This window comes from Crocuta crocuta, unplaced genomic scaffold (genome assembly GCF_008692635.1).
Source record: "Crocuta crocuta isolate KB4526 unplaced genomic scaffold, BGI_CrCroc_1.0 scaffold50, whole genome shotgun sequence".
NCBI lineage: Eukaryota > Metazoa > Chordata > Mammalia > Carnivora > Hyaenidae > Crocuta > Crocuta crocuta.
The window spans coordinates 1,357,773-1,379,114 of record NW_027527428.1 but is presented as its reverse complement, the minus strand read 5'-3'; positions in this window follow the sequence as shown (position 1 = coordinate 1,379,114).

The window sequence follows — 21,342 nt, the reverse complement described above, 5'->3', positions numbered from 1 at the left end:
CAGGCTGGATGCAGCCTCGCGGGCTTTCTTCTCCGCCAAGCTCCGGAAGTACGGAATGTAGGTCCCCTGTCCCTCCTGGCCTTCCACACAAGCGAGCCTGGCGCAGGGGCCCTCTGCACCCCGAAGGGTCCCAGCTGACACCGGTTCTTGCCCTGTGTTTTCCTGGGCCAGAGCTGGCCGGTGGTTCTCAACCCTGGATGCACATTTTGACCACTTTTAAGAAAACACTGTGGGGCGCCTGGGTGGCTTAGTCGGTTAAGCGTCCGACTTTCACTTAGGTCATGATCTCGTGGTTCGTGGGTTCGAGCCCCGCGTCGGGCTCTGTGCTGACTGCCAGCTCAGAGCCTGGAGCCTGTTTCGGAGTCTGTGACTCCCTCTCTCTCTGTCCCTCCCCTGCTGTGCTGTCTCTCTCTCTGTCTCCTAGAAATAAATAAAACATTAAAAAAAAAAAGAAAAAAAAACACTGATGCCTGATGCCCAGCCTTGGGCTGGGGGTGAGGCCCAGACATGGGTATTGTTTATACCCCCGCCCGGTAAGAAGCCCAGCTCCATAGTGGGCAAGGATCCCCTGGGGGACTTTTCTAGAGTCAGGTTCCTGCCGCCCAGAGATTCTGCTTCTGGAAGTGGACGGTTGGGGCAGGAGTCTTTGACAGGGGACCCTGAGGTAGGTAGCTGGGGAAACAGCGTGCGGGGCATGGTGCTGGGGGCTCCGTGCCCTTCGCTGTTGTGTGTCTCAGCTGCCCAGGTCTGCGGCACACTTCCCGGGGCTGAATCAGGGGCCCTGCGCACCTCTGTGGGCTGGTCTAAGGTTTGTGTCAAGTGCAGCCCTTACAGGAGGGACGGCGAGCCAGCGGGTGGGTGCCTTATCCAGGGCATGGTCCCAGGGCCATCTCTGCTCCCGGCTGCTCCCTTCCCTCTCCCGCCCCAAGCAATTCAGTGATACTGAATTGCTCTAAAGAGGAGGAGGCCAGGGCGTGCTCGGCCAGGAGGCCAGGGAGCTGGGGGCTGAGTCTGACTTCTCCCTGCCCCGGGACCGCCCTGCCCCAGGTCCCACAGAAGGTGAAGAAGAGTCAGGGGTGGGGGATCAGGGCGGGGTACTCGGGCAGCCTCATCATCCTGAAGCATCCAGACTGTCAAGTCAGAGAGAAGCAGACAGAACCCTTCACTGGACAAGAGCTGCCCGACGCCAGCACGACGATGAGGTCCACATGCAGCTGGTTCTGGAAGCCGCCGTCCATTCACCTGCTCTGGGGCAGCTCGTCCCCATCACCGGCTCTTTCCTGGACCTGGAGGGCAGGCCTGGGGTCCCCTGGCCTCTTAGAGCCACCTGAACAGGAGGGGCCGTCCACACCATCCGTGGAAACACCTTGCTTGCAGGTAGGGAGACGGAGTCTGGGTAGTTGGTAGGCAAGCCGGAGCCTAGAACCCAGCCTCTGTCCCCAGCAGTGTGCTGCCTGTGTGCTTACACTCCTCCCTCCCTCCAGAGCCAGGGTGCAGACGCTGGCATGCGGGGCTTCGGGCCGGCCAGCTTGACCAGCTGTGTGAGTCTGGGCATGTGTCTCAACCTCTCTGTGCTCCAAGTGTCCTCGTCTATAATTGTGAATAGTAATAGTACCTACCTCTTACAATTGCGTGGGGATTAAATCAGTCATTGAATCTATTTGACAGATACTCACAGTAGCGTTTCCACACGCCGGACACTGTTCTAAGCACTTGATAAAAGTTAGCGCATTTATAATAGTGAGCCTGCTGAGGTAGGTTCCACATTTTATATCTAAGGAAACTGAGTCACAGAGGGATTAAGGTGATACAGCTAACAAATGGTAGAGGGGAAATTCACACCCAGGGTCCACCTTCTTAACTTCCACGCCACGTGGACTCCTGATACAGAGGCCGGAAAACAGCAGACACCTGTTCGCAAGGTCACTTTTCCTCATCAGTGGACCTGACCTGCAGGCTGGTGGCTCTGACCTGTGGTCATGAGCTGCAGGCCTTCCTCAGGCTCTTTCTCGCTTTCTCCCCGTCTCCCCGCTCAGAGAATCTGCAGCCAGGCCACCAACGCCCCAGGACAGCTGGCGAGGGTGACGGGTCATCCTCTTCCCCACCCATGGGTGCTAGGATCTGTCTAGTTCATTTCACCTGCGCCGTGTGCAGATGTGCAGGCCAGGGGCTGCGACTGTCCCTCTGGACTCTCTTCCTTGCAGCACCCCCCCCCCCCTCCATCTTCCCCAAAGGCATGGGAGGCGCTTTGGCGCAGTAGAATGAATGGATAGCTTAGTGTAATTGTAAGACGGTTAACACAGAGGAAGCAAAACCAAGGCAGGTCTTTGTAAATGGCAGGAGGCTCCTCTTTGGGGACTGGGGGAGAGTTGGGTGAGGACTGTCTGTGGAGAGAGGGAAGGTGATTTCCAGGGTCTCGATGGAGACATCAGGCAGCCGTTCCTCGGTCAGAGCCGTGTTTGTGCCGCTTCTCTCCTGGGTGGCGTGGGGATTGAGGTGGGGGTCTGGGGGGCCTCTGCTGATGCAGGGTCACAGGCAGGGGAAAGAAGGCACGTGATTCGGTCCTGGGGGCCCCCAGTTTCAGGGAATGATCCAGAAAGCTAAAAGTCCCTCTCTCTCTCTCCCTCTCTCTCTGTCTCCTTCCCCTTCTCTCCCCAGCTCCTCGGGTTAATTGCTTTGTGTTGGAAAACCCTTCCAGCATCTCGACCCTTCCTGCCTCTCAAGAAGCAAGAAGAACAGGGCCTCAGAGCCCCCCAGGCAGTCCCCCGTGCCCTGCTCCTTCATTGCCAGGCAGGCAAAGTGGCACTTTTCTCCCTGAAGGGAAGGTGAGCCTGTCACTTGAGACTTTCAGCAGGCACCACCCTCTCCGTGTTCTGGGCCTGAACTGGATGGACAAGCCGTGTTCATCAGAGCAGAAGCTCTGGGAACAGGACTCTGAGCTCTCCCGTGGGTCATGCGTGGGTCACCTTCGCCGTAGCGCCTGACACGCCACTTCCCCGCGCTTCGACGGGCCCTTGCTCGTTTGCATCACCTCCCTAATGCACACACAAGTTAGGTAGCCAGGGCGGCCTGCAGGGTCAGCATCCTGCGGGCCTGGGACACTGAAGGGAAGGAGAGAGAGCTCCGCCCTCTCTCCCTGCGGATCAGCCTCTTTTCTACTAGGGTTTCTCAGCTACAGCCGCCGACATCTGGGGCTGGAGCACCCTCTGTGTTGTGGGGGGCTGTCCAGCGGGATTTTGAGAAGCGACCCAGGCCTCCACCCACCTTATGCCAGTAGTACCTCTTCCTCTAGCAGGTGACAACCCACAATGTCTTCAGACATTCGCAGATGTCCCCTGGGGGTGAGGCAGAATCACCTCATGTTTACAGGCTCTAGGTTTGGGACCCCTCTCCTGGGAGAGCAGCAGGAAGATGAGTTCTTCCAGAATAACATAGAAAAATTCCTCAATGGGCCTCGTCCTCGGCTCAGTCTGACACCACCGTAGTAAGAAGTAGCTGAGAAAGAAGACCGTATCTTCCAGACTGAGAGAAGACCCTATCAAATTTCTGGAGAGCCCAAAGAATGTTCCAGAAGGTTGAGGGAGAAGTGGTCAGGCAGTTCCCAGAGACCCGGACTCCCTGCTGGACCTGAGTCCAGCTCCTGTGCTCCCTCTTCTCAGCTTCGGAGCATGGCTTCCTCCTCGGACCCCTGCATCAAGGTGGGTCAGAAATCTCACCCACCGGCTGTGTGACGCGGACCCAGTTTTACAGCTTCTCTGTGTCTGTTTTCTCTTCTGCAAAATAAAGCTAATAATACCCAGCGAGTTCCGAGATCAAAGAAAACGTGTGTAAAGCCCTTGACACAGGGCTCAATGTACGGCAGCTAAGGTATTTTGTCTAACCAACTAGGAGCAAATCCTTCCCCTTCTGGAATCTTCCTTCAGCCTCACCTGGGCCACAGGAAAAATAGCTGACTCTCCCAAGGAGGCAGAGCCGGGAGAGATTGTGAGCCAAGAGCCAGAGCTGGGAGTTTCGGCAGGGATTGCCCTGAGGGGAAGACCAAGACCTTTTCACGCTTTTGTGAGTAATTAAAAACAACATTCGGTCTCCTGGCACAGCGGTAAAAGAGCTGTCGCAAAATTAGCTTCAGAGGTGGTGGCACTCCCCAGATGTTTGCCCTTGACTCTTTTGCCCTTGACTCTGGCTTCCGAATCTCTAAGTCCCCTTGAAGAGCTGCTATGGCTGTGGGCAAGGCTGGGTGCACTCTCTCCTTGAAAGGAATCAAATCCTCTCTCAGAAATGTGATTTTAAATGTGACTGTTCTGTTTTTTTAACGTTTTATTTATTTCTGAGAGAGAGAGAGGCAGCATGAGCAGGGGAAGGTCAGAGAGAGGGGGAGACACACAATCCGAAACAGACTCCAGGCTCTGAGCCGTCAGCACAGAGCCCGACACGGGACTCCAACCCACCAACCGTGAGATCATGACCTGAGCCGAAGTCGGATGCTTAACCGACTGAGCCACCCACGCGCCCCTAGATGTGACTGTTCTTACTCATCTCGAAATTCATTTGCAGCTGGAAGTCCACTCATCCTGCCTGGCTCTCTGAATCCTGTGACAATTAAAGTGACAGAAGAAATCAAGCTCTGAATATGGGTAGAGGAGGTAGGGTTTTGAATTTGGACAGGTGTTGGGTCAGGCAAGTGAGGGAGGGTCCTGAAAATGATCTGTTAAGGACTCCAAGACTTGCAGATGTTGCTGGGAATCTTTTAAAAAGCATAGTTCTGTCTTCAAGGAGCATACAGTCTAAAGCTTTTAAGGAACGGATGTGGACCAGCTCTCTAACTGCATAGAGAGCAAAGAAGGAGAGAATCTTCCAGAGAGGCAGGTTGAATTGGAAGAAACTTTGTTCCTACAAATTTTAAAGCCAGCAGAGTCCCGCTTGAAATGTTCTTCCCCACACCCATCCACTCCCTTATTTGCAAGAACCACTCTACTTTATTCTTCAAAACCCCAGGACGTGCCACCTCTTCTGGGAAGCCTTCCAGGAATACCCCCAAAGCATGAGTTGATTTCCCCCTCTGTACTGCACTTACTTATCAGCNAACCCCAGGACGTGCCACCTCTTCTGGGAAGCCTTCCAGGAATACCCAAAAGCATGAGTTGATATCCCCCTCTGTACTGCACTTACTTATCAGGACTGGTTAAGTCTGTCTCGTTTTTCATTTAGGAGTTCCTTAAAGTCAGGGATTTGTTTTTCTTTGCTTGTATCTTTGACCTTTATCTGGCAATTGAATTTGGCTATAGAACCGCCCAGACATGGGGACCTGGCCTTGTGGCTTCCAGAGGGTCCCTGTGCCCTCTTGGAGTTTCAGAAGCGCTCTCTCTCCGCAAGATGAATCCTTTGGCCATTTAGTAAGGAAAGTGAACGGATCGTTTCCTGACCTTAATATGCAAACTGAGATTTTTCTCAGCGGTTAATGATCAAAGGGCTGCGGGCCTCCCTAGACACAGGACCGGGAGGGCTCTGTAGCTCCCAGGCTTCATAAATGGCTTTAAACGTTGAGATAGCCCAGGCCTTCATAATTAAATTTTACACATTAATCTAAGCGGGATCTCTCTGAAGCGCTTCCTCTGAGCCCTGCAGGGCTAATTCACTGAAGCCTCGGTCAAGGCACAGACTCTTCGGAGAATGGAAATTGAATGGCCGTCGCCACCTGCTGGTGGGACACTGAAAGTGGCTGTAGGCTAAGATGCCCTGCTGACCTTGAGGGGCGTGCGTCCTGTGAGTGGGCTGTCACCCCTCAAGGGCTTCACTTGGACCAACCCCCATGTTGCCAGGACCGTGTGCAGCTCTGCCAAGATTCTGCCTAAGTTGATCGCCATGATGGTTCAGGCTGGCTTGACCGCTCACCACACCCTGGAATCCAAAGGAGGAAAAGCTTCATGAATTCTGTCCCTCCTCCTGGGTCGGCAAGTTTTTATGATGTTGAGTCTGTTGAGTGGACCTCGGTGTGATTAAGTCAACTCTGCCTCTGCAGATATTGTTGAAGCCTGTGATTCTAGAACTTTCCTTGGTTCTACCCTCATCCAGCAACTCCTTCCTGGAAACTTAGGAGAGGGAAAGCCTCAGTCCCAGGAAGGCAGATATTGAAATTGCCTTTGGATTGTTCTTTAAGGAGACATAATTGGGTTGTGTCTTCCTTAAGAAGCTCTTGTTTCGTAAGCCCTGCTAGGGAAAGGGTAAATAAGAACTATTATTTGTTGAGCACCAAGCCAGGCCCTCTCAGACGTTCACGTGGGAATGAGCCACGTGGCGTCCTGTTAGATGCAGACCCTGAATCAGTAGGTCTGGAGCAGGGCAAGGGCTTCCATTTCTAGTGAGTTCCCTGGTCCAGTGCCGTACTTAAGAAGCAAAGGCCATGAACATGATCTCATGCCCCCTGGCTGTAGGCTTGTGTAGAGGGTATGGGGACCAGTGCTCTATAGGCACCTGCTATGTGCCAAGCAGGGAGATCGACTGTGCCAGGGGCCCACTTAGAACTTTCAGTGGGCAAGCCGGGACCAATTGGTTGTCCCGCAGAACAAACTTTGGTGTTTTTGCCTTTTAGGAAATGGACAAACTGAGGACTACAGAGATCAAGGGGATAGAATACCAAGGAAGGAGAGGATTATAGCTTCAGAAGGGCACAAGAGCCTTTTAGTAGTTCTGGATTAGGAGGATCCGTTATTCTGTCTTATTCTTCCCACTTTTTGGAAATGGAGTATTATGGTGACCCTCCCCCCTTCTACCACCCCTCCCCCCTGCCCCAGACACAGTGCTATGGAATCCACAGGCTTTGAGGCTAGTTGTAGTCAGGTACACACTCTTGCCTTCGTGGGGAACTTTGGACCTCATCCTTGAACCCAAAATTCAGTACGCATAAGAATTGCTTCAGGGAGTTGGTTCACACCCAGATGCCCAGAAGCTTGCAGATGTCAAGCAAAGCAGCTTGATTATGATACTCAGGTGACCCTGATGTAGACGACAAGTGGATCTCTTTTGGAGAAAACTTGCCCCACACGTTCAGGTTAAGAGAGACAGGTGTCTAATGCAGTCACGTGGATCAGAGAGACCTTAGAAGCCCTGATCATCAGAAAGCAGAGGCTTTATTGAGCTTTTAATTATACATGACATCACACACCGAGATATACTCTCTGTCCTCCAAAACACTTGGGACATCAACTCACGTTTTGCAACATAACAGAACAAAACGATTACAACCATTTGGGTAAAGAGGAAGTCCGTTTTCCTAAGCATCCTACCGTGGGGCAGACTAGACGCCTGGCCTGTGAAATCTCATTTATTCTTCCATCAACCCAAATAGCTAGACATTATTATTACGTCCATTTAGAGCTGAGAAAATGCACTCGGCAAGGTTAATGAATCTGTTCAAAGTTGCACGTGTATGTTGCAGCAAAGACTGAAATCCATGTAGCCCATGTTCTTTGCCTATAAAATCTCACCGTACGGACTCCCCGGAAACTCTTTGCTGGACCCCTTGTCCAGGTGGGTTAAGCGTAGCCCCAGCAGGACTGCCCAGGGTGGGCGGTGAGAGATCACAGTGCTCTTGCACGTACACCTTCTTCCATCCACTCCCCCGAATATGGCTACTCAACCCCATGCGGCGCATTGGCACAAGAATGGCATGCCCAATCCTCCCCGGGCCTGCCCGCGCCTCTTGCTGCCTGTGTCTGGTGTGAACTCCCACAGGGAACCCAGAACTTACCCAGACACTGTGCTTGAGAGGTGTGACAAAGCTTCGTCCTGCCTTCCACCTGCGATAGGCTACGTCCCTGAAGGTAACCTCTGCTCCCTACCGAGTTTCTGGGCAAGAAGCTGCAATGCCGCCGAAACTTGTCCCTCCCTTTTTGCTTTTCTGTACCTGCTTTTGTTCCCTCTCAGTCCTCCCTGTAAAGCTGTCAGTCATCTTTGTTAGCTGGAGTTGGGCGCGTTTACACTGGCGAAGTCGCCCGAATGAAATCTGTCTTGCCGCCTTCAACAAGAGCCTGTGCTATTTTCCTCTGTAGCTGGCTTCCTTTTGAACACAGAGATGAGGTCAGAGAAGGCTCTGGAAAGTGGATGTGGGTCTTGGACTCCAGGCTAAGGAGTTTGGACCTCATCCTGCAGGCAGTTAGGGAATAATTTCGCTTGTGAAGCCAGGCGGAACAAGTTAACATTCTCTTACTCGAAGGTTCTGCATATTAACAAGAGCCAGCAGGTCCCCCGAGCCTCCTCCGCTAGCATTTCACACCCTGGTTTCCAACGATTCTTCAGGTGACATGGTTCTGAGCCCCTCCCCATGCTGGCTGTCCTCTCTCAATGCCCTCAGATTGGTGAAAGCCTCGTCTTCTTAAAATATTCTTCCTGAACAGTCCTTCTGTGCGGTGATGAATGTTAAAGCCCTGATAAGCTTGACCTTTATAAGGAAGGCAGTCTGCATCAGAAAACACACGTATTGACTCAAATGTGAAAACTGGGACAACGTAAAAGTGGTTGAAGAATTAACTGACCTGCAATGGCTTTTGGGTATGTCTGCCAAGCATCCCTTCCCTGCAACCTGGTCATGAACCCACGGGGCTCAAGCAGTCTCATCCTGACTCCCCACCCATGAGGCCAGGCTGAGCCCTGGGAAGCCATTGCTGGGATTTTCCATACTGAGACTGCTGACAGACGCCCCCTTTCCTCTTGGGTGTCTGCAAAAATGAGGTAATCTTAAAGCTGCCTGTGGCCATATTCCCCAGCAAGTAAGTAAAGCTTATTTGCAAGACAAGAAAAAGAAGTCAATAGGCAAACAGGATCCCAGATTGAGAGCCGGGGAAGAGTCTGATCTTCCAACAATAAGAGCTACTTTTAACCCCAGCTACATCTGGCCGTTCTGATTCCCAGTGATTTGGGGCGGAGGGGGTCATGAGGGCATGGAAATAAAGTGGATTATGTAACCCTCCTCTAGACAAGGAATTCTGCAGGAAGGGCCTGGAGGCATTCTGCTGCTGGTTAATAGCCACTGTTGCCCTGAGAATGGGCTGGATTTTCCTTCACTGTGATGGATCAGTTTATCGGTGTCAAAAGCCAGGGGATGCTAAAAACATCTCAAGGTGGTAGATGCCAGAACGTCCCCTCCCACGGGAGCCAAGAGGTTTGCATGATATAAGACACATTCTACATAATCATAAGTTGCATCTGTTTCCCTCAACCCCGACTGTGCATTAGTCACTAGGAAATTTGAAAAGAAAAGAAAAAAAAAAACAAAACAGGCAGATTTCATTGGTTTGGGGGTGGGACCCAAGCACTGAGTATTTTAAAAGCTCCCCAGGTGAGTCTCCAATAGAGTCAAGGTCAAGATTAGGCCGGCAGTTCTCAGACATCAGCAAATATCCCGTTCACCTGGAGGGCTTATTAAAACAAACTTTCGGGCTCCACCCCTGAGTGTCTGATTCGCCAGGTTGGAAGAATGGCCTAAGAATTTGCCTTTCTAGTAAGTTCCAGGGTTCTGAGAATGAGTGGTTTTAACTCTGATAAATTAAGCCTTAGCTAAGAAAATACACAGGTGTCCTTTTTTTTTTTTAAGGTTTATTTATTTATCTTGTGAGAGAGAGAGAGAGCAGGAGAGGGACACAGAGAGAGAGAATTCCAAGCAGGCTCCGTGCTGTCAGTGCCGAGCCCGACGCGGGGCTCGAACCCAAAAACTGACCTGAGCTGAAATCAAGAATTGGGCGCTTAACCGACTGAGCCACGCAGTCGCCCCTCCACAGGCATCTTTATTTCTTTAAATATTTAGTTGATTATCACACCGCATTGATGTGCAATAATTCATAATTCTAGATGATCTCTTTTCATGATTCTTTTAACCAAATGCTATAGTTTCTACTTTGTAAGGGAGGATAATGAGGAGGTGCATGGGACTAATTTGCATGTTAGCCTTTCTTATGGGGAGCCTGGCTCCTTGGCCCGCTGAGCTTAAGTGATTTGGGATGGAGGGGAAATCTGCTTTTTGGAGAGGTAGCCTGCTTGCGCTGCAGACAAAATGCCGAACAGAAAACATTCCTGAGCTTTGAGCTTCCGAATCGATCCCTAGGGTTTCAAACACAAGCATTCCTAACAACACACACTGCGAACCTCGGCCGTTGCTCAGCGGCCCAGAGCATCGGTACTAAGTGACATGAACACCCCACTGTGAGTTCTGGTGGGTGGCAGGTGCCTAACATTTCCATTCTCCACCCTGGGAGCCGAGCGAGCACGCACACCTGGGGTCAAGCACGTCAAAGCCAGAACTTGAGTCTTGAGGGAGAAGTGCAGGGTCGTGGGAGGAGGTGAGTAAAATCCTTGCAGCGCAAAAGCCGAGAGACTCATGGGGCTGGGGCGGTAAGCGGCGGCTCTCTGGTGGCAGCGCCGTGGCTGTTTTGTCCTGCCTGCTTTCACTCCTCTTTGTTTTTCCAGCCTGTGTGTCCACTGTTCCCATCGCCTCTGTGAGCCTCCCGCCTTCTTTCCGAAGCAATCTCTTTCTGCAGAAATTGGGGTTGTCTTCTGTGGCTTGTGGCTGGGAGACCATCCAACGCACCGAAAAGGTTCCTAATGGGTGAATGCCATGATACCGGCATCGGAGTTTTCAGATTGGCCATGGCCCGGGGCGAACAGACACACTGGTCAAGGACCATTGGACAAGGTGACCAAGGGACCTTGGTGTTGGCCATACAAAGAAGAGGTAACACAATAGAAAGGATACCGAAGATGGTACCTAAGAAGCTTCTGGGTGGCCGGGCCTTCCCCAAAGTGACGATTGCACCAGATGGAACATTCTATTGTTGGAGAAGCAGCAGCGATAGTCTAATTAAATCATTCCTGCCTTTTCTCTTTCTCCTGAGGCTGATGAGAGGATTAGCTTTTCTCCCTGTTTTTAATGTTGGTTAAATATCTAGAGGGCCTCGCAGGAAAGCTACAAGCAAAACGCTATCACCATATTTCATACAGTCTAAGACACCACCGATTGTAAGGTGTCTTGTTATTTTATGGACCAAAAGGGGAAAAAAAACACTGGCAAATAAATTGTTACGTCAGTTGTAAAATGTGTTCACTTCCGGGAATATTCAAATATGAAGAGTCCATGTCTTAGCATCAATAAAATATGATAATAATTAAAAAATACTAATGTCAGCCCTTATTTATTAAGCCCGATGCCAAGCTGTTGGTCTTCATTTCTTCACTGACCCCCTCATGAGCTCCACGTGGCAGGTGCTGTTATAATCCAGAAGTTGTGAGGCTTAAACATTTGAGTAAATTGGTCCCCCAGCTAATGAGGAATGGCTGTCGAATCTTGGACTCTCTGGCTTCTTTGAAGCGAACCGAAGGAAAAGTTAGAGCCCAGAAAGGAAGAATTGTGTCTTGTTTTATATTGCTGGAAACATAGATGCTCAATAAATAATTGAAGGGGCTGGCTGGTCCAAAAAGGTGAAAAGACATTCAATTGATACTGATGGTGAAGCAAGCCGGGCTCACCTCTACATTCACCCTGTCTGGAAACCTAAGCACAAAAATACATGAGCACACTCCCCTTCTGAAAAATTAAAGCACTGAGGTTAAGGCTAACATCCCTTTACCTTACCTGAAAGACCACTTACCTTAACCACAGCCAGACCACTTACCTTACCTCCACCCAGAGGTCAACAATACAGCCATTTTGGTTGTATCCTTCTAGATGTTTCTATGCCTTTATATACCTACGTGGAAATGTGTTTATTTGCACAGATATGGAAAGCATACGGTATCGTCCAATGGGGTTGCCCCATTCACTTTTTAAAAATTAACTTTATGGAGATACAATTTACAGAATACAAAATGACCTGTTTTGTCAAAGATGCGCAACTATGGAGACAGAAGCACACCAAGCGTCTTCAGGAACATTCAGTCCCCACCCTCACCCCCAGCCCCAGGCAACCTCTTGCCTGCCTTCTGTCACAGTGGGTACTTCTGCCTTTTCTAGGATTTCATATAGATGGAGTCATACAGCATGTACTGTTTGGCGTCTTTCACCCGGCATAACGTTTTGTGGTTCGTGTATATATTGTGCATACCAGCCATTTATCCTCTTTGTATAAATATACAAAGTTCCATTGTATAAATATACCCCGATGTATTTATTCACTTATTGGTGGGCACTTGGGCTGTTTCTGGTTTGGGGCTTTTATGAATAAAATCTTTATGAACATTACACACAAGTCTTTGTAGGGATGTACGTTTTCTATTGGACTAAATAGATGCGTAGAAGTAGAATTGCCGGGCCATGTGTGAAATGGATGATTAGCTTTAAAAGAAGCTGCCAGATTGTTTCCCAAAATGGCCGGACCATTTTACTGTCCCATCAGCAATGCAGGAAAGTTCCATTTGCTTCACATCCTCACCAATAGTTGGCGTGGTCAGTCTTTTTAATTTCAGCTGTTGGAATAGGTGTATATGGTGGCATCCCACTGTGGCTTAGTTTTCATTTTATTGTATTTTTTATTTTAGAGAGAGAGGGGCAGAGGGGCAAAGGGAGAGAGAGAGAATCGTAAGCAGGCACCATGCTCGGCGCAGAGCCTGACGCGAGGTTCGATCTCACGACCCTAGGATCATGACCTGAGCTGAAATCAAGAGTTCGAACTTTCAACCAACCGAGCCACCCGGTTCTCGGGTGCCTCTCGTTGTGGTTTTAGTGTCCATTTCCTTGGTGACTAATAACTTTCAGCATCTTTTCATGTGCTGCTTTGGGGAGGGGAGGTCTGTTTAAATCTTTCCCCCTTGTTTCCTATTGAATTGTCTTATTATTGAGTTGTAAGAATTCTTTCTCTATTCTGACTACAAGTCTTTCATCAGATATATGTGTTGTAATCATTTTCTCCCTGCCAGTAGCTCACCTTTTCATTTTCTTAACGTTGTCTTCAAAGAACAGAATTTTTAAACTTTTGTGAGGCGCGATGTGTCAAAAATGTTTATGCCTTTTGTGTCCTAAGAAATCTTTTCCTACCCTAAGACTACCGAAGTTCTGTCTATGTTTTATTCTAGAAGTTTTATGGTTTTAGATTTTGCATTCAGGTCTGTGATGCATTTTGCGTTATGCTGGAGATAAAAAGATGACAAGATTCTGTCTCTGTATTCGATGAATTCATGGCTTGTCGCGGGGGACACATGAGCTAACCAACAATTATCCTATGGTGTGGAGAGTGCTACAGAGTGGTGTATGTGCGCATATTATCATCTTCTTAAATCACGTACATATAAGTGGTTACGCATTAAAAGCTCATACTATAAGGGGTGATCTTATCTTGGTGCCAATTCAGCAGTGTATGGTGTGAGGTAAGGGTCCAGGTTCATTTATTTGTTATGGGAGTTGCCCCCGTTCACTTTGCAGCTGCTCCTACCTGATTTCTAAAACTCCCATCAGGTGGGGCTCCCAGCACCCTCCATCTTGACAACCTGAGTGGCTCCTTTCTCAGTCCTCACTGCTGGGTCTCTGTGATATTCCACGCTGTGCCCCACTCTTTCCTGGATGTCTCTGTCTTCACTTCCAGGGCTCCATATTCCTCTGTCTTCATATTCCTCCCACCGTCCTCCTTGGCTGGCACCTATGCCCCACCAGACTGCAACTCCGTGTCTGCCTTCACCCCCTCCCTCTCCCCCTCCTTCCCCTTTCCTTCCCTCCCTCCTCAGGTATATCCTCCAATTTCATGGTCTTACATACCATCCATATGCCAAGATTACCCACATTATTCTTTTGCCAACCTGTGCATTGTTCTGAACTCACAGCACTGTCTACCCAATCTGCCCATCTCCATGTGGTTACCCAGAAGGCATCTCAAAGTCAACCTGTCCAAAGAAGAGCCCCTGACTCCACCCCTTCTCATATTTGCCCTCCCTGACCTTCTACACCTGAGCGAATGGGACCTATCTCCTGGGTAATCAGGTCTCTCTGGGCTGGACGCCCTGGCTGCAGAATGTTAGTCAGGTGACCGATGCAAATCCAAGGAAAAGGGGTGGGGACTCCATGACTTTGCCCTCTCCCATTCTTCAGCCAGGTACAATAGTTACGATGTCTTGTGTGGGAAGAAGAAAGAGGCTTCCAGACACCTTTATTGTTGTTCTGGGGTGTCCTGAACCCCCAGCATGTTCATTATGCTGATCTGCTTTCCCCATGGTGCAGACATCCTGGACACTCTTGGATGGGAATAAAGAGGAGTCAGTATCCCAAGTACAGACTCTTCTCGTTTAATGCAGAAAAGAACAACCCAACTTTTCTCTCTCCCTTCCCAGCTCCCACCCCCTCCACTGCCTTTTGAACCCCTACCCATCCATCAGAGGCTGCCTCAGTAGTGAACCCACAATGACCAGCGTGTGCAGTGGTGAGCTCGCCTGCCTCGGAATACTTCTAGCCTTTGCCATCTGCACTGCTCAATTGGCACTGGGCAGATCGCACCTTGTAGAATTAGCTTTTTATGCGCAATCACTTACATTTATGTGATTAAATTAAAGGAGGTGATGTACGTGTGCACGCCTCTATCCAGCGCTTTCCACACACGATCCTGTCAACTGGCTCGTGCGTCTTCCTGTGCTAAGCTGGGAGCTCCTCGCATACAGATGTCTGCTGCCATCCCCGTGCCCGGTTCCCAGCACCCAGTAGGTGCTCACCGTCTGAATACATGAGTGTCCGAAAACGTTTTGTGGACGGCAAAGTGCCAAACACCCTTGGAGCGTGGTGCTGACGTGTCGATGGTGCTGTTTACAGGTTCTCTCCCCAGCGAGGAGCGTGTTTTCTTCCTCCACGAGCTCATTGTGCAGCTGGGCTCCCATGTGCCTGGTGGGCAATGTCTCTTATGCCTGCCTATGAGTTTTAGGAGACTAAGATCCACATGTAGTGGGTGAATCTCTTGGAGTGTGTGCAGCCAGAGCTCTGAGCCAGATTCAGAATACAAGTGTCTTGCCCGGCTCCGCCACTTACCAGCCAGGTGGCCTGGGCAGGTCCCTCTGGTGCCAAAGCCTGCTTTTCTCATCTGCAACCTGAAAGGCTGGACAGCTTGGTCCCAAGATGCCCGGGACNGGTTGGGGTGGGGGGGGCGGGGGCCAGAGAGCTCTTGGGTATCAGAGAGACGTTCTCAGACACCACCACCTCTTCCACAAGACGTCCCAAAGGAGGGGGGGGCAGAGCTTGGGGGATCAGTAATCAACAACAGCAGGGCTGTGACAAGGATAAAGCTCTGAGCAGAACCAATCTGCCTTTAAAATTCCGGGCCAGCGGCAGCGTGTGCCTTGGATAAAGTTCAGGTAATTGTGCTGCAGCCTGCCTCCTCCCCCTCTCCCGCCTCTCCCCTGCTCGCGCTGACAGAGTTATAATAATTGGGTGCCGCTGCTTAAACTCATCAGCTCCAGCTTCCTGAAAGGAACATTGCAATTAGCAGTCCTCACCCTGTAATAAAGCCTTTAATATCCACTTTCATGGTTCATATTACAGCCATTCAGGCCTGCCCCCCCACACACAGCCTGTCAGGCAGCAGGGCTGGGTGCCCATGAGGGAGCTGCCCTGCTGAATGGCTCGGCAAATGACTGCTCCAAAAGCCCGGCGATCGGGGCCAGGCAGCTGGGGAACGGCCCCGGGAAACCCAAAGGGATATTTCTGCCCTCCAGGAGTCTGGAAGGCCGATGAGGCTGGGCAGGGGGGCGGTGGGGGAGAAGGAAAATCAGCCTTTCCACCAGCCCTTGGAGCTTCTCGGGGATGAACTTGTCCCAGAGCTGTGTGTCATTCCACTGCTGCAGATTTTAAAAGAGAAGCAAAAAGATGGAGGTGGTATCGGGGCTGAATGGGAGATACTGGATTCCATGTCTGAACCTATGTGCACTGGCTGGGGCAGGTCATGGAAGGCGGTGGGGTGGGGTGGGGGGAGGCTGTCTCTGAATGGTGGCTGCAGGGGGCATGTATATGCCAGGCTGAGAAACAGCCTCGGCCGGAGAAATAACCGCTGTCCCCCGTCAGTGGTCATCCCAGGAGGCACCCCACCTGCTGCCGGAAGAACACCCCTCCCACACTGTGCCAGGATAGTGCTCGGTCTGTCGCTCACCCAGGGATTACTTTACATTTAATGAGCACTAACTATGTGCCAAGCACAAAGGTAAGTAAAATATAAACCCCACCTTCCAGGAACCAGACCAAACAAAAAGCAACCAGAAATGACTGTGATATGTACACTGCGAGGGCACGGGAGGAGGCTGGGGGGCAGAGAGGGACACCCCAGGGCTTCCTGGAGGCAGATCGTGTTTTCTCAAAGTGGCCACGATGAACATTTCCATCCCACGTGCTCCCTCAGAACCTGGCCACTCCCTCACTAAGAGGAGGAGTCTGGGGGCACCTGGGTGGCTCCATTGGTTAAGCATCTGACTTTGTCTTGGGTCATGATCTCACAGTTCGTGGGTTCGAGCCCCGCATCAGGCTCTGTGCTGACAGCTCAGAGCCTGGAGCCTGCTTCGGATCCTGTGTCTCCCTCTCTCTCTGCCCCTACCCTGCTCGTGTTCTGTCTCTCTCAAAAATAAACATTTAAAATTTTTTTTTAAAAAGAGGAAGAGGAATCTGTGTCCCCTTCCCTTGAGCCTGGGCAGGCCCTTGTGACAGCCTCAAAGAGAAGGTAGCAGAAGGGATGCTGTGTGACTTCTCAGGGTTGGTAACGAAAGACCGGGGAAGATTCTGCTGGCTTTTCTCTTGGGTTGTCTGCTCACGGCATGGCTGCCATGTTGGGAGGAAGCCCAGGCCGCACAGAGAGGCTGACAGCCCTCGCTAAGGTCACAGCTGGCAGCCAGCACCAGCCCCCAGCCGTGGGAGAGAGTCCGCACGGCGACCCCGACCCCAGCCATCACCTGCTTGCCGCCATGGGAGAGACCGTGAATGAGAACCAGCCGTCTGAGCCTGGTCAAGCCCAGAACTGTGAGATGTAGTAATAAAAGTGAGTGCTGTTGTTTTAAGCGACTGAGCTGGGGGTGATTCATTACATAACAAAAATAACAGGAGCAGCGCTTCTTAAGGTACGACAGACGCTGACCAGATGGTGGATGAGTGATGTTCCAGAAGAAAGAAAGAGACTTGCAAGCCACAGAAGCTGGAGCTGGATCGTCATGACTGGAGGCCCACACGAGCTGGTGCCGCTGGGGAGGGGAGCTGGCGGGAGGGAGAGGCATGCAGGATGGGACCTCACGGGGTTGGGCCTTTATCCCGCGCGTCACAGGGAGTCACTGGGGGGTTTCAAGGAGGAGAAAGATGTAATCCTCTCCGGATTTGGGGACGAGGACCAGTAGCAATGTGCGCAACAGGTTGGAGGCAGATGAGGCTTATTCGCTTGGCAAATATCTATTTCCGTCCACCCATGTGCACCTCTGAGACAGCCCCGTAGGGAAGATGAGCAGATAGGAGGCTACCCTGCAGATCCATTCAAGAAAGGAAGGCAGAGGCAGTGAAGACAGAAAAGAGAGCCCTGGGGGTATTTGAAGTATAGGATCAGCTTTATGGGCAGACGAACATCAGAGATGAAGGAGAAGAGGGACTCTGGAAAGCCCCTTGGGTTTCTGAATTGTGGGAGCAGGGCAATGCCAGTCCCTGAAACACAAAATAGGAGAAGGCGGTTGAGGGAGGAAGATAAAGGGCTGCATTTGAGACACTGTGATTTTTAAGTAGATAAAGATATCCCACGGGCATCTGGATTTACAAATTCTGGAGTTCAGGAAAAGGGATTGGGCTTTAAATACAGATAGGAGATTTGTCTGTACCATCAAGCCACAAGAGGGATGCGAGATGGGAGGGGGGGCCCCTCCTCCCAGGCAAACTACTGGGGAAAGCCGGTGCCTGAGGGCAGAGAGAGGAAGAGGAGGAGGAAGAGGCCAGAAGAGACAGCACGAGAGGTGGGGTGGCTGGGAGGGCCGCCAGGAGCCCAGAGAGCCTTCAGGAGGGAGGGTCAGTGGGGCTCCTCCATGCATATGGCTACACGGAGGCTTCTGGATTCCATTGTGTGTGTGATGATGGCGGGGGGTGGGGGGGAAGCCAAGGGAGAGGAGAGAAGACGGGCATCCTCTCCTGCGAAGGAGTCCGCCGGCCATCCACCCGTGGGGGCAGCCATCTTGACCACAGAGGGACAGACTGGCTGGGATGACAAGGCGTACCTCTGGCCTAAAGCAACTGGTGGGTGGGACATGCAGGTCACAGGGACACCGACGGCCAGCTCTCCCAGCTGCCCACCATTTTACAGGTGAGAATATTGAGATCCAAAGAGGCAAAGTGACTTCTGGTCTTTGGTCTTTGATCCAAAAGAGCCCTGGGTCCCAGACTCTTGGGGCCAGCATTTTCTTTCAACTTCCCCACGAAAGTCCCAAGAGCCCTGGCAAGGCTGGAATCTCTCCCCACCTGGCTATTCTTGCTCTTGGGGTGATGGCTATAGCACCGGTACCTGTCTCCCACTCATCCATCCTTCTTCCCGGGCACAAGATGGCTTTTTTGGCTCCAGCTTCCGTGATAGCCACCTCCTCCCGCCTCGCTGGGCCACCAGGAGCTCTGTCTACAATCCCTTCCCTCAAATCATTACCAGCGCACCGAGGTGCCAGAATGGGTGGCCTCAGGAAGGCACGCAGCAGAAGGAGGAGGGTGGAGGAGGCTGGCNCACTCCACCCCCTACCTTCCTTCCCCAGCACCACGGAACCAAACCACATTAAAGGAAGCCAGGCAGGTGCTTAACGTCTCTAATGTGTTCCATTACAAATGCGCCACAATAAGGTAATTATGTTAGAAAATAATAAACGTGTCAGTCTTTCTGGAAATATTTTTACTTCTAGTGAGGGGGAAATAGCACTATTGTTTTTCAAGTGCATCTCTGCTCCTGTACATATTAATTAACTGCGCTCTGGCTCCAGCACCTCACGGCATTTGTATTATTCACAAACGTCTTGGGGCTGCTGTAACTTATGTACTCCCCTCCTCGGCTTGGAATCATTTTTTAATTTCAAGTTCTTTTTTGACTAATTGCACTTGCGGGTTGTGCCTCCTGTACAGAGCACCGTTCCCTGGCTGCTTCCTCATACCCACTTTCTCTATTCTTCTTCCTCTGCTGAATCCTAGGGTCTTAGGCTTGCAAAGATCCTTGCTGGGTCCAAAAAAGAGGCAGATCTGGGCTCTGAGTGGGGGGCGGTGTCTGGGAAAAACTGGCAAACTGCATTCACTCCCCCCTGGCGCTGGTCTCGCACCTTCCTCCTCCTTTCCCTCCTCCCCCTCTCCCTTCTGACACCTCACCCCTTTTGAGGGAAGTTTGCAGAATTATTCTACACCTCTCTCATTAGTTCTTTACCTTGTACTTCCCCTTGCACTTCCAAAAAAATGAATAGGCTTTAGTAGCTGAGCGGTTTCAGATTTACAGAAAAATTGGGGGAAAAGCATGGAGATTTTCCCTATCCCGCCTCACCCCAGCCCTGTCTCCCCTATCGTGAGTACCTCGCATTAGTGCAATACATTGGTTGCAGTTGATGAGCCAAAAGGCGTAACTATTTCTTAAAGTCCATAGTTTTCACTGAGTCTAATTCTTGGAGCTGTGCATTCTATGGGTTTTGACACATGCCTAATGCCACGCATCTACCATTACCGTGTCATATAGGAGAGTTGTGCAGCCCTAAAGAGTCCCCTGTGCTCCACCTATGCACCCCCTGGTCCCTGAACCCCTGGGGACCATGGGTCCCCTTGCACTTTCTCCATAGTTTTGCCTTTTCCAGAAGTCATATGATAGGAACCCTACAGTCTGCAGCCTTTCCAGATCCCCTCACACTTTTTGATTTGAGTCTTCGTTCTTGAGCTGGTGACGTGTACAGCCTGCCCCCTTCCCGGGCTGTAGACTCCTAAAGGGGCAGGACCATGCCATCTCCATGGCAGCTTCCTGGCTCTCCCCAGAAATAGGTACGCACAACGTGGGATGTTGGGGACAGACGTGCAGCCACCCTGTGCTGGATGGTTGGACCAGATGGCCTTCAAAATCTGGCGTTCTAAGATCACCCAGGGGTCTGGAAACGGCTGCACCCCCTAGATGCTCGCCAAGTCCACCTGGAACAGAAAGTACAAAGTCCAAGAGACTGGTCACAGCTCCGGATGACTTCTGAACATTCTGATTCTGATTAGTCTGAGGGGACATGCAGTGGTGTTGAATCCTCAGAGAGGAATTGGTTGTGATATAGTTCATTTATAGGGGAGTTGGTGGGTTGGTGATTGTAGCTGAGTTTTCTTGACCTAATAAAGGCACATGGTTCTCTGGCTCTATGTTAATACACTCCTGCTGTATTAACCCTCTCTCTCCCTCTCCCTCCCTCTCTCTGAATATTGCCTGTTGACAAATCCCTGGAAGATATTTGTCTTTCCCTTTCCCTTTCCTTTTCCCTTTCTCTTTCCCTTTCCCTTTCCCTTTCCCTTTCCCTTCTCTTCCCTTCCCTTCCCTTCCCTTCCCTTCCCTTCCCTTCTCTTCCCTTCTCTTCCCTTCTCCCTCTCTCTCTTCCTTCCTTCCTCTTCTTTCTTTCTTTCTTTCTTTCTTTCTTTCTTTCTTTCTTTCTTTCTTTCTTTCTTTCTTTCTTTCTTTCTTTCTTTCTTTCTTTCTTCCTTCCTTCCTTCCTTCCTTCCTCTCTTTCAGAGAGAGTATGCACTGTTGCAGGGCAGAGAGGCAGAGGGAGAGAGAGAGAATCTTAAGCAGTCTCCATGCTCAGTGCATAGCCCTACACGGGACCCAATCCCATGATCCTAGGATCATGACATGAACCAAAATTGAGTCAGACACTCAACCAACTGAGCCAACCAGGCATCCCATGGAAGGGGTAGTATTTCTGATCAAGCCAGATGTGTCCTCTCTGATCCCATCAGGTGGGGAGAAAATTGCTCTAGAAGCAGTCATTCCTCCACATTTTGTTTTTAGCTAAGATTCTAGAGAATCTAAGGAAGGCAGAAGCATGGATATCCAGTTCCATTCTTTTCCCAGAATGATGACAAATCCTTCCAAGCTGATACATCTCCAGAGGGAGACCAGGTGAGGTAATATTCTTATCTGTCCATTTCAAAGCCTCCATGTTGAGAAATTCTTCCCAATCGAAATCTGTATGTATCAGACAAAAACTAAAGCATACATTTGTTGCCCTGCTCACTTTGAAGTAGAAACAATAGCTGAGTCATGGTTGACAGGCACTGAGAGGGCTGTAAGCCAGGAATTCAACCAAATGGGTGGATCTGAGATACCCAAAGAGTGCAAATGCAGAGACACCGGCTCAGACAAGTCCCTCTGCAGCAGATCCCGAGAGTCCTCC